Source organism: Harpegnathos saltator, unplaced genomic scaffold (genome assembly GCF_003227715.2).
Source record: "Harpegnathos saltator strain DR-91 unplaced genomic scaffold, Hsal_v8.6 scaffold71, whole genome shotgun sequence".
NCBI classification, from domain to species: Eukaryota; Metazoa; Arthropoda; class Insecta; order Hymenoptera; family Formicidae; genus Harpegnathos; species Harpegnathos saltator.
In genome coordinates, this window is record NW_020230549.1 from 714,890 (window position 1) to 727,331 (window position 12,442).

The 12,442-nt window shown below is 45.5% G+C and overlaps 1 protein-coding gene across 1 annotated transcript in view; it reads left to right on the top strand.

Moving 5' to 3' along the window:
• The first annotated feature begins 535 nt into the window (after positions 1 to 535).
• The window catches only part of LOC105191932 (tyramine receptor 1), a 48,883-nt gene continuing 36,976 nt past the window's right edge, over positions 536 to 12,442 (top strand). Inside the window, exon 1 of the mRNA XM_011155721.3 lies at positions 536 to 772. The gene's annotated coding sequence lies outside the window, so the exon portion shown is untranslated. The remainder of the gene's footprint in view (positions 773 to 12,442) is intronic.

Here is a 12,442-nt window from a genome sequence, read left to right on the forward strand (position 1 = left end):
GAGCTGAATTCGATACGGTGCTATTCGGATCACTCCGATCCGACTCAATTGACGCAGTTACAACGCGACAGATCTTCCGAATTAGGGGTGAAAGGTGATACAACCCGGAATTTCCCTTCGCCGACGAGCGAGCGACGCGCGCTCGTCGGCGAAGCCACGTAACGCAAGTAGACTCAAAGATGGATTCAACATAAATTTCAGCAAACAATGACTCGCTTGTCAAAAGCTTCTGTATTCGAGCGAAAAGCTCGAGCTGTGCACGAGACGCACAGATGACATCTCTCGTGATTGGTGATTCGGCTCGGTGATCGAAAAACGGCCGAATCAAGACGCGAAAATCTCGCGCGGAGGAAGCAGCCGGTGTCGCGATATGCGACCTTTGTAATTATGCATTCTTGTCTTCGTCACCGTGAGATATGCAGCCCGCGCGTTTTACACGCGTTATATATATATACGGGTTGTCTATATTGGAACGGGGGCGGATAGTGAGGGTCGATGGGGGTGGTTGCTGGGATTTTCAGTACGCGCGCGATCTTCGTGCCGAAAACACAGTTCTCCCGAATGCTCGTACGACCCTCAAGTCCACGGCGAGTCTGTGGGGCGAATGTCTATGGGGTTGCTAATCAATTGACACGGGCGAATCGCTTCTAACGATACGCCGCGTCGCGACGTGTCGTCGGGAGAGTGCGCAAATTTTTACAACCTCGGGACGAGGACGTGCGGCTTACGTTCGAACGGAGATCCGAGATCGTCCGGAAAGACGTCGAAGAGAGTAAGACCTGCGAGATGAGATTTGTCTGTTAATCTGTGGGGATGCGTGTGTGTCCACGACGGCGAGCACAATTCCACGTGAGAGCCGCGCTCTCGACTGGCCGTGATCTCGAACGCACTTGAGGAAACGATTAGCCGCAGCAGTGAATTAATCACGCCGACGGTTTCCGCGTCTCGACGCTGTTATTAATTCAACGGACCGCGAGCGAGAACGCACGACACACGCAAATGTCTGAACGCGGCCCGGCAAATATAGATGAATCCACGATGAACGATTAGGAACGAAAAATTAGGAGCGAGATGAATCGATCGGGCTGAGAAGAGACACTCGCTCGAGTGCGATTTCTTGCGAGTCATGCATCGCGAACAAAAACGCTGTGTTTAATCGAACGGCGCGCCTACATGACACGAAATTAACGAGTAAATTGTCCGGAGAAAAAGAGCGCAGAAAGAGCCGCAAACGCTAATTACTCTTGGATGTGTGCGTGTGCGTGTACGTAGGCGGGGAAATATCTTTGTGTTTCGTAGAGGCGCGTTTGATATTTTTCTTTTTCTCCGTCTTTTGACAACCGCCGCACGAGAAAAAACGTTTAATACACGCGTGTGAATTCCACTGTGCGGAATTCCAAGTGAAACATTTATCTTGCGCAAATCCGCAAACTTAATTAAATCCTCGTTAAATCCAGACACACTTCTCTTTCCGGGTCGATTCCCACATCGAAGGCACCCGCGGCACCCCGGATATTACATATTGCGTGCTTATAATGCTAAATATGCGGCATTACGTAAGACTATATTTTACGGACGACATGCGGCGCTTGACGTTGATTTTCGAGTACCTTGCCACGTCGGGGACATCTTTAATTAATGAAGTCTCGTGAGGCGAGAACACGCGGGCAATTAACGCGATGCACGCGCCGACGCTATTATGTTAGACTACGTGTGACAATATTCCGGCGGCATTCATCGCAGCGACGTAAATGTTGCATAATAATACGCGCCGAATAAAACCGTCTGTATGCGATGCAACTATATTATTTACATGACGTGCCGATAACAATACTTACTTAATTAATCAGTCAGAAGTTGATGTTATTATACACATGAGATAAACTCTGCGCGATCGGCGCGCGTGAATCTGCCTGTCGATTGTCCGGTGAGTCATAAATATCTAATGTTTCGATAATATTCATGAAATCTATAAATAACAAAATATCCCATTCGATCCCACGCGCACGTCGTCGGGCCATAGACTACGAAAACTTTTAGACGAGTAGAGAAAAGCGCGGTCGCATTCTACTATAAATTATATCGAGATTAATCGCAAGAGCACGGAGGAGAGAAAGAGAGAAAGAGAAGCACGAATGATAAATGGCCGAGGGAGGGTTTGTGCAAGACGGCGAGTTACTGTACGAAGCCTCGACGCGAGGAAATATTCCGAAAGCGGAAGACTCGAACACCGGAGATAAACGCGTCGGTCGAATTCGCGAAACACTCAACACTCGTCGGAGAGAAGCGTGAAGGTCGCATGCCACGAAATCATGAGGAGAAAATCGGAGGAATCCCTTTGATAAACGTGGATTTTCGCGAAGCCACTCGGCGAGTGCCGATATGCTGTGAACGGTCCGTTGAAACGCTTCCCGAACAATTTGAGAATCCCGAGGGACGAGCATGAATACTAATAATAGACGAGAATGTCAATCTAAAGGAAGATACAAGGTTCTCATACGGATTTTTTTGTAGCTTATAGCGTACTCGGAAGTCGCTGTGTTGTTGTTGTTAGCGTGTTGTTAGCAACACGCGAATAACCGCGCAAATTTCAAGATAATCTGTCACGGGCTGTTTAATAGATGACGCGTAAACAGTTTCCCTAAGCGCCAGCAACTACTACGAGTGGGGGAGAGAAGGGGGCTACACAACATTCCAACCACATGGCATTCCCCCAGTCGGACGGAATCACAAGCTTCCAATTGCGAACAAATCCCCCCCACCTCTTTCTTTGCAAAATGCGATATCTCGCGGCAGCTGAAAAATTTGCCTGCAAAAGGATCGTTCGGGAAACACGCGTGGATCCCAAATGAAATTGCAGCTCGGCATTATCAGAGCCATCGCATTCCTCTGTTAACGTTTCCAATTGTTCAGGAATTGTTCGAGCGAATCGCGGGGGTCGCGAAGAGGAGCACGAAGCGTGCCGCGCGATGATAAAAGATTCTCTAGGACAAACAAATTGCCGGTGAAAAGAAATCGCCGGATGACCAGGAAGCTTGGCCCTGTTTTATTCCGCTCTACCGCGACGAAATTTCGAGGACTCTCGAAATTTAAAGGACAACCTACGCGCATTTACGAGAGAGCGCACTCAGGCGTCGTCGTGCATAATGTTGTAGTTTTTAATGTCCGTTCACGTTTCCGTAATAGCGGATGTGTAGAACGTGCGGAATGAGCCCGGCCGGAATTTCTTAGCGGGCATGTCGACCGTGGTAGCTATGTGACCCTCTTCATTACCGCATACATTAAATTAGTTTGTACTTGCGAATAATTAACCGAATAACCGAAATAACCCCCCGCGAGGGAAAGCACCATGTTAAAGCATTCAAGCGTAATTTAATCTCCATAGTTTCTTCGTTAGCGGCCGCTTAATTTCGCTGCTGGCGAAATTGTAAATGCAAATTTATTATCTCGGTGTCGAAAGCAGCGCGACTCTACGGGGATGGTAGGGGGACAGTGAGGGGAGGGGGAGAGAGAGGGGGCAGGGGAAATTTGTAACAGGCGCCATGGATGAAATCGGCCGCCGTGGCCGCGATTACTTTCGCGCGGCTCTCAAATGAGATTGCATCCTGGTATTCGAGCTATTCCTGCGTCACATTATCAGGGGTTATCTCTTCCCGGTAACGGTCCCAATTGCCCACAGGACCAATTGGACGAGCGGCTTGTGAGGCGCGTGCCGTGGCGATAAAAAAGTCCCGGGGAAAAATTGCCGGTCGGAGGAAATCGCGGCCGAACTTATCCCAGCCAGCCGAGAAGAAGAAACGAGATCAAAGGTCCTCACGCGAGCGCGATAGTCCCGCGAAATAATTGGCTCGATTTTATGAGGAATACCGCGTTTGAAATTCCGCGGGAGGGATCGTCGGTCTCTCGTTCGCGGCAACAATTCGTCATTAACGGCGCGATTTCGGCGAGCGGGCTTGAATGAAAATCGACGCGCGACAGACGTCGCGGCGGAGCGACATTTACATGGACGGCGCGTACTTTTATGCAAAACTGCCGCATGTTCATTGAGTGTCCGAAGAGTTACCATAAGTTTATTACGGCTGCTCTCTCGTAATATATGGCGGAGCTTGAACATCGCGCACTCTTTCCAGAAGCTTCGTGGCCACCGCGACTGCACAAACAACTTAATTTACTCCTCCTTGTATTTCCTCGCTTCTTCGTCCTCTTCAGCCCTCGCTTTGTTTCGCCTGTACTGCTATGTAGTTCCGTTGTCGTCGTCGACGTCGTCGTTATTTATTTTTCCCGCGTTTTGCCCGCGGAGAGACCGGAAGTCCCGGGAGGGGCCGGGATCTTGATCGTTAATCGGCTGGGAAGCTCGCGTTATTACAAATTAAAACGCCACTCATGTTTAGCAACTGAGAAATCCCACGTACAAAGGCGTGTTTCCGCTAATAACATCAACAGAGGGCCGTTCTGAATAAAGTAACAGAGATTAACGAGCGTGTTAACGCTCCCATTTTCGTGGGATATTATTAGCGGAGGGGCAAATCTGAATCTACCCTGAACGATCGAGCACGATGTAATACATACGGTCCGTCATTATCTGACAAACAATCGCAGCCCGTCGTGGACTTGTTTCCGACGTCTCGTGAACGTTCCACAGTTCGCTTCTTCAGCGGAAAGAACAGCTCGACATTTCCCGAAGAAATGAGCCGAAACGTTCACGCAAAGTCGGCAACGAGTCCACGATACATGCCGAAGCGGAAACCAAGTCCAGCACTTGTCTAAACGCGCGAGAGTCCAAAGTATCAAATAATCACACACAGTTTCGCGAGTCTACGATTATAATCGCGCGTAATCGCAGCTCGAACAAATCGTTATCGGACAATAATTATTCGTTCAACCCGCGCTTGTTACAGCCAACGAGAAACGAGAAACATCGTCGCGAATCAGTTATATCTCTCAGTTTATTATATCTCTCAGTCGAAGACTCGGTCGAAGATTGTAAATAATCCCCAGTCACGAGTACATATATATACTCGGCCTCGAGGAGGATACATTATTAAGCGAGTGCATAATGAGCGCGGCGCTGCGCACTCCTAGACGCGGTATTACTCATTATGCGGGTTTATCCGAGCAGCTCGGCTGCTGCCCCGCTTCTAATATACTTTCCCTTACACGCGCCTATTTTCATCAGGACGAATCTCATCGTTCACTGCGCACGGTCTTCACAGAGCATAATTTAAGAAACGTCGCGCGGCACCCTCTCTGCATACACACACACACACACACACACACACACACACGCACGCAGCGTGTCTCCCTGCGGAGACGCAAACACACAAATACGTAGACGCGAGAGAGCAGAAAGAAGGAACGACGAGTGTATGGAAAACGTGGCCACCGTTTTCCGCGTCGCCGCTGCGCGCGCGAGAACGCGTCAGTTTCTTGCGGCTGTCACGTATCTCTCCGGCCACCGGTGTGTTACGTGCGCCAGATGCAACGATGCACTCGATAGTTGACACCGGGCAATATTCTTTTGTGAAAAATCTCACCGACGTGTTAATGTGTCTCCCTTCCCCTCTCGCGTTCGTGAGATAAAGAGAGAGAGAGAGAGGCGGGGAGGGGAAGAACCCTCTCGTTGAGGGTTTATGGGTGTGTGTGTGTGTATACCATATATATGTGTGTGTCGCGTGTTATTTCTCCTAATATTCTGAAAACGTGCCAAATGCAACGCCTCAAGCGTGACTTTCCCGGTATTTTCTATTTAAATATTATCTCGTCGAATCGTATCGTGCTTGAAAGTGTGTATCGCTGAATTCTTCGGGCTGCAACACTTATCGGCGGGTCTCTCAAGTCGAGCTGCTCCTCGCGCTGAAAATGTGACGGGAAATCGCGCGTTTTCGTTGCGTAATTTCCGAAATCTCGGAATCAAATGTGCTCGCATCACGCGTTCAGATCGCGAGATCAGCCGCTGAGACGACGGTGAGATCGCGCAAGGAGAATGTAACGATGAAAATGTCGTAACAACGGGCACGACTCGGTTGCGAGACACTTCTATCTGTTGGGGTTAATCTTACAACAGCGTCAATGTTTAAGGGAAAAGTGTGCGGCAAAGTGTCCCTCTCTATTAAAATTTCAGCATGCAAATGAGGAACCGAAGCGAACTTCGAAGCGGAAGACCTCTCTCCCTTCCCGATGGCTCGTACTTCGAAAGTCATTACAGTTTCGACATTTTCGTCTCAAGGGCGAGTCGTCTCGTAGCGAGGCGAATGAAAAATTCGATCGACGCGGATAATTTGCGCCGGTTTTAGCCCTCGTTGTGCGCCACATTGGATATTGATTCCGAGGTCAGCTTCAGCTGTAGCCGGGAGTGACATGTAACAAAAGAGAGAACATTCTTATTGCACTTCGCCGTATTCTTCACGGTCGGTTGCAGTCTCTCTCTCTCTCTCTCTCTCTTTCTCTGTCCCACGGTTTCTCTCTTTCTCTCTAGACCTTCTCCCTCGTCCTACCGTCTCAAGTTGATTCGGGATTTCCATTCCCGACATACGACCGGAGTACTCGTTAGGTACACAACGAACGCTCTTTCTGGACCATGTACTCATAACAAGCGAGGTAAGCGGAACGACGACGCAGGGCGGAGACGGGGCGCTGCCGGATCGGCATAGATGTTAATTGATTAAACACGTTCTCGGTTTCGCGAGCGAGCGAACGGTTATACATGCCATTCCATAGCGCTGATCTTTTGTCGTGCCGAGACAATCCCGCGCACTTTTGAGCACCGACTGCTGCTTCCTCGCATTAGATCGCGCACGAGCGCGAATCACGCGGCTAAGTGGGAAATTTGTATTTCGAGACGATGACGATGACGAATGATCTTCTAGGCGGGGGGCAGGATCGTTTATCTTTCGTCTAGTAAACGGCGAATACTGCTTGCAAGCGGCGCAGTTTTACAAAGACTTCGAGTTTTACAAAGCGTTACTTTTCTTGCGCGTAGTAAAAAGCTACGTTGGAACACGATAAGAACACAAACGAAGAGTTTTTCAAGACGAGTCGTGATTTGTCTTATACAGCGAAGCCGTTTGCGAGAGAAATTGAAAAATTTTATCCCGAAAGGCGCCAGCTCTAATTCTCAACGACGATATTATTCGCTTGAATTTCGCAATATCGTATATGAATTATCATATCAGTCAATAAAAGCCTGCTCAATAATATATCGAATATTTAATTAAAAATTGAGTGCCAGTCAATTTAATCAATATTGTGGTTTGCGAATTGAATAAATGAAAAAGTCAACTCTCCATTGAGAGAATCAGTCTCTGCCGGAAATCAAATATTTAAAAACTTAAATAAAACATCAAGTTTTTCATTACAGATTAAACGGTTTTTACAGTAAACTAGTTTAGAGTCAAGCGTTGCTAACTTCCATTTTCATCGATTGCTATGTTTATATTCAAAAGCTTGACAATACTTTCAGAGTCCATGCTGACTACAGTTTATCGAGACACTCAGAGTGTTTTAAATAGAAGAAAGACAAAGTTTTTCAGGAAAAGATTCAGCGACGTACTTGTCGTTCGATTATAATCGTTTGTATTCAACAAGTTGTGTATTCAACATTTTGACCAATTGCGTTACTTTTACGTTACAATTTACCCTGTTTCTAAATTAGACGCTGTCTCCGTCTTATTAACTTTACAGAAATAAATTTGACGAATTTGATAGCTCGGACAGATCACCCTTATAAAGAAGGATTTAGAGATCGAATAGAGTTGGTACTCGTGTCACGAGCGGAATGTCGCTAAGCGCAATTACCCTGTCGATAAAGCTTTTTAATCGGTTCCCAACGGAACACATCAGTGCTGGTGCAACTCGCTCCGAAGTAATCGACGGTATTAGCCCAAATTCTTCATCGCTAATAAATAGTTTTAATTGCGCCAAGTTTCGCTGGAAGTTTCAAAACGCGCGACACGTGTGCGAACGTCATTTCAATAACTTACACTCGTTATACAATGGAGATATGAGGCTACTTATCTACTAATTGCAATCTATATTCTCAACCAAACATCGTAATTCGTACCATTCTTAATCGCCGGATTTCTCGAAAGAAAAGGTTTGGTCTGGAGACTTTCCAAATATACGTGTTAATTTCTACTTTGAAATATAAATATACTAATTCCTACAGCTATCATGATTTTCAATGGTATTTGTCAAAGAAACCACGGAAATGTTACGCGTTAACTGATTATTAAAGTTATACAGCAGCGAAGCAACTTTCGAATCGGTTTAAACTTTATGCGGTTTCTGGCTTTCGAAAATACGAGAGAAGTTTAATGAACGCATCGTTTGACGCATCGTTCCTAGTTAAAATTTTGGTCCGACATTAAACCTGCAGATTTCATCGAACTTCAATAGAAAATCTCAAGATATAACACTACAGAGGCTATTGTTCTTTGATAAGTAGTTATCGCCCTTCTTTGCCATATTGAGACTGAAAGACCTTTCAAGAGTCTCTAAAATGGATGGTCTCTAAGATTTTGTCATAAGTATTTTTAGATAATGGACATTCGATTATCTAATATTCGATTATCTCTAGCTATTGTATCTGCGTTTAACCTTTATTTATAATTTTATGATAAACAATGCATTAGTTATGTAATTTACTTAACCGCAGATTAGATTAGGTTAGAAATTAAATTAAAAGATTTAATTAAAAATTAAACTAAAAGATTAAAAAATTTCGATCAGATTTGGAAATTCAACACATTTTGCTTTCAACTCCTCAGTATGAAAAAAGCAACGAATAAACATTTGTAGTTTCAAAGTAGGGTATATAATAGTTTGTATAATGTTATGTCTTGAGTTTTTCCATCGGTTCTTAAAGTTCGCCAGAGTTTGCACAGTTAATATGGAATTAAAATTTCGACTCAGGTTGTGTAGCAACTTTTCGTCGGGCGTTCGCAAAGTTTCACGGACGTTGCGGTGACAGCATTTGATATCAACATGTATAAGAATAAGCTCTCGGATATTTTGTTTATCGGCGAATGTATTCGGCAAGCGGTATTCTCGTTTCTAGCTGACGCGAAGCGTTCAAAGCGATAACAAAAATTATAAAGTCTCTCCGTAAATAAAATTAACAGCGGCTAACGAGCGACGCTGTATACGTAGCATTCAGCAACAAAGCAGAATAAGGTGTATCGTTGGTATTTGAAGCGAAAGGACGATCAAACGAGACGGCAGCAGGGAGAAAAATTGGACGAATGAAAAATAAGATCGGATGAATGAGGGCAGAAGCGGCAATAAGTGATCCGGGCCGATATAATTGACAGGAAAGGAGCTTGATCGTTCAGGTGTAAATTATTTTTGCGGTAAAAGAAAAACCGGGACGCGCGACCGAAGGAGAATATCACTCGCCGTAAAAGAGACGCGAAACAAGAAGCGCTTTGCCGTTCGTTAAAATGTTCTAATTATCACTCTCCACCTGACCCGTCGCGAATGATTATCGACACAGATGACATTAGCGTTTTCTGCATGATTTATGAATCACTAACAGTATCTTTATTTACTTCTCCTCATAATGAATGAAAGAGAGGGAAAGAGAAAAGAAAAAAAAGTAGAGAGTGTCGATGAGACAGAAGGGGAGCATTTCATACGTATAAGATAGATGAATATGCATTCGTTAGAAAAAAAGCTGCCCGTGTCACCAGGATCTCCTGTTACACGAATTACGTAACACACAAAAGCATGCAGGTCGCATAAAAGTTGAACGGTGTGTGCTTGTGCATACATTGCATGTGCGTCACGATTATGAAACATGGAATTTTTTTCAACAATTATGCTGGAAGTACATTTGCGTCGTGTTTAACTCGTGGCGCTGTCAAAATTCGCTTTCGGAATTGTTTAGTTTTTTGCCACTCGAACGGTAGAGAAACAGTACTATATAATCATTCGGATTTCAATTTAGTTAAGGTAACAACTAAATCCGAGAGAGAAAAAGAAAGAGAGAGAGAGAGAGAGAGAGAGAGAGAGAGAGAGAGAGAGAGAGAGAGAGAGAGAGAGAGAGAGAAGGATTAGCCAGACACTCGAGGGAACGAATTATCGGGCTGTACTTTAAAAGCAACACGCTTCGTACGCTTCGTACTTTGAATAAGTGTAAAAAGCCGTAACGTACATTTTGAGATTGCAAGAAAAAAACTACCGGCGCGCGCGCGCTGCAAACGAAATAAATATCCGTAGTCTTTTTAATGATGACAAAAAGCTCGGTCACTTGTTCCGGCGCGGAAGAATCGGTGCTTGATATTCGCGCGCGCGCGAGCGAGGAGACAATACCCCGTTATAAATATTTGCGGACGACGACATTCGCGTTAACGCGATCCCGCGAATTTAAGAGAGAAAAATTTCGCCAGCGGTTATCTTGGCGAATTAACAATACCGCGGTAGATTTATCATGCGTCAGGGCGGAGAGCCACGAATTCACGTCTGGCAGGTCGGTGATACGCCTCTTTCTTCACGAGGGAAAAGTTGGCCGCGGCGCGATGAGACACCACAAAAGGCTCGCGTTTATGAAAAGTAAAATTATGTTGGCGCCTAATTACCCTTACCCCTCGGTCTCTCTCGCGTCGCTTCCGTCGGAACTGCGATGATAACGCGGCGTATATAGAACTAATGTAACGACTCTTATAATTACGGTAAACGCTTCACACGGGAGCTACTACGGCGAGTGCAATCATAATTGTAACGTTGCAATTTCCATTTTAATTAGCAGTTTAATGCTTTACGCGTCAATAAGCCACTGCCGCGGAGGAAATCAGCTCGATATTTCATTAGTCGCAATTAGTCATACCCACGACGCGTACTTATGTGCACATGTGTTGTTTGTGTGCATGAGCATTTATTAATTAGTAAATTGGATGAGATAACGCGGATCTTTCGTTGCTGTTCTCGGTTTTTACACGGCTCGTGATTCATGCCGCGTATTACACTTGTAAGTATACGCGTATGTCACACATGCATATATCACGACTAAGATACATTTTGATGTAACACGCGTGCGTTTTGTACATGCAGTACCATTGTGGTCCGTGCGCGCGCGTTGCGGAAAATATTAATATTCAGCAGCCGCTCGCAACTCTCTCGCGAGAGTATAAAACTACCTTCTATCGAAACAGAACCATACGTCGAGGAATAATTTTTCGAATGTGTGCGGCGGCCATTTTGCGAATTTAGAATTAAACTTTTGCATACTCTCTCGGGATTTGTTTGGCGAGAGCTTTACCTTTATCCCCCACGGGGAACACGGTACTTCGTTAATTGAAAAAAAAAGAAGAGAAAAAATGTCGTCCCGTCGAGTGTGCCGAGTGATCGCGCGCTTTTTCGCGACTGAGACAAATGCTCTTGACGACAAATAAGAAAGCGGCTGGCAATTTTCTCTTAATGAGCATTCGTTCGTGTATCATCTTCCTCGGATTGTCCGTTGGTTCGCGGCGACCGTATCGCCTACTGATATCTTAACTTGTCAACGGCGTGTTATTTCGCCGTTGTTATGTTAATCGAAATACGGCAGTATTGGTATTGGTAGGAAGAGAGCTTGACGACCGAGAGCCAGGCGCTTAATCGTTAAAAAGTCCGTTGAAGATTTTTTGAAGAAGCCGTTTTGATTTTCCTGTTGCGCGAATCCTCGGAAAACTCGCGCCAAAGCCGCGCGTCTCCTTACGTCGAGTTTTTCTGTTCGTCGATCGGCTGATGTAATTTATGGATCAACAGCACGCGGGACGCTCACCCGTCGCTCGCAATCGACAAGCCGGCGGAGTCCGCGCCGCTGCAAACGCAATTTACATCGCGTCTGCTGGGAATCATCGACGCAACTCAACTGCGTTACACTCATTTGTCACGCCGGTAAGAGACCGGCTTGTCCTTCGAAAATTTTAATTATCCGCCGAATCGAATCCCGCGGAGGTAGGCGACCGATAAAAAAATATTATCTGCAAATATTACAATATGTAAATTTTTCGTAATATTACAATATGTAAATTCTACGCGTCACGGGGCCGCTATAAACGCAAATACAAATTGTATTATTTTTTTTCTTTTGCAAGCGCGTGCATGTGTAATTACGTGTGTTTGTACGTGTGGCCATGTAGAGACAAAATTCGTCGAGAGAGATACGTAGCATATTTAGATACGCGACATTTTTAAACATACAATTTCCTTGATTTTATTCTAATTTCTCACGTGTATAATTATTGTTTGCCGCGCGGCTGCAACGGCAACGCGCCCGTCGAGGGCATGTTAGCGTGAAATCATAATGCGATCATAGTCCTACGGAAAGTTAAAACGTCGCATTATCAACAATTACGTGTCAATTGATTGCGCACACGCTCTCGGGGTTACATGCGGCGGTTACACGGCACCGTATTCAATTCCCGTTTAACCCGTAATTTCCTCCGGCAACTTCGAAAGGCGC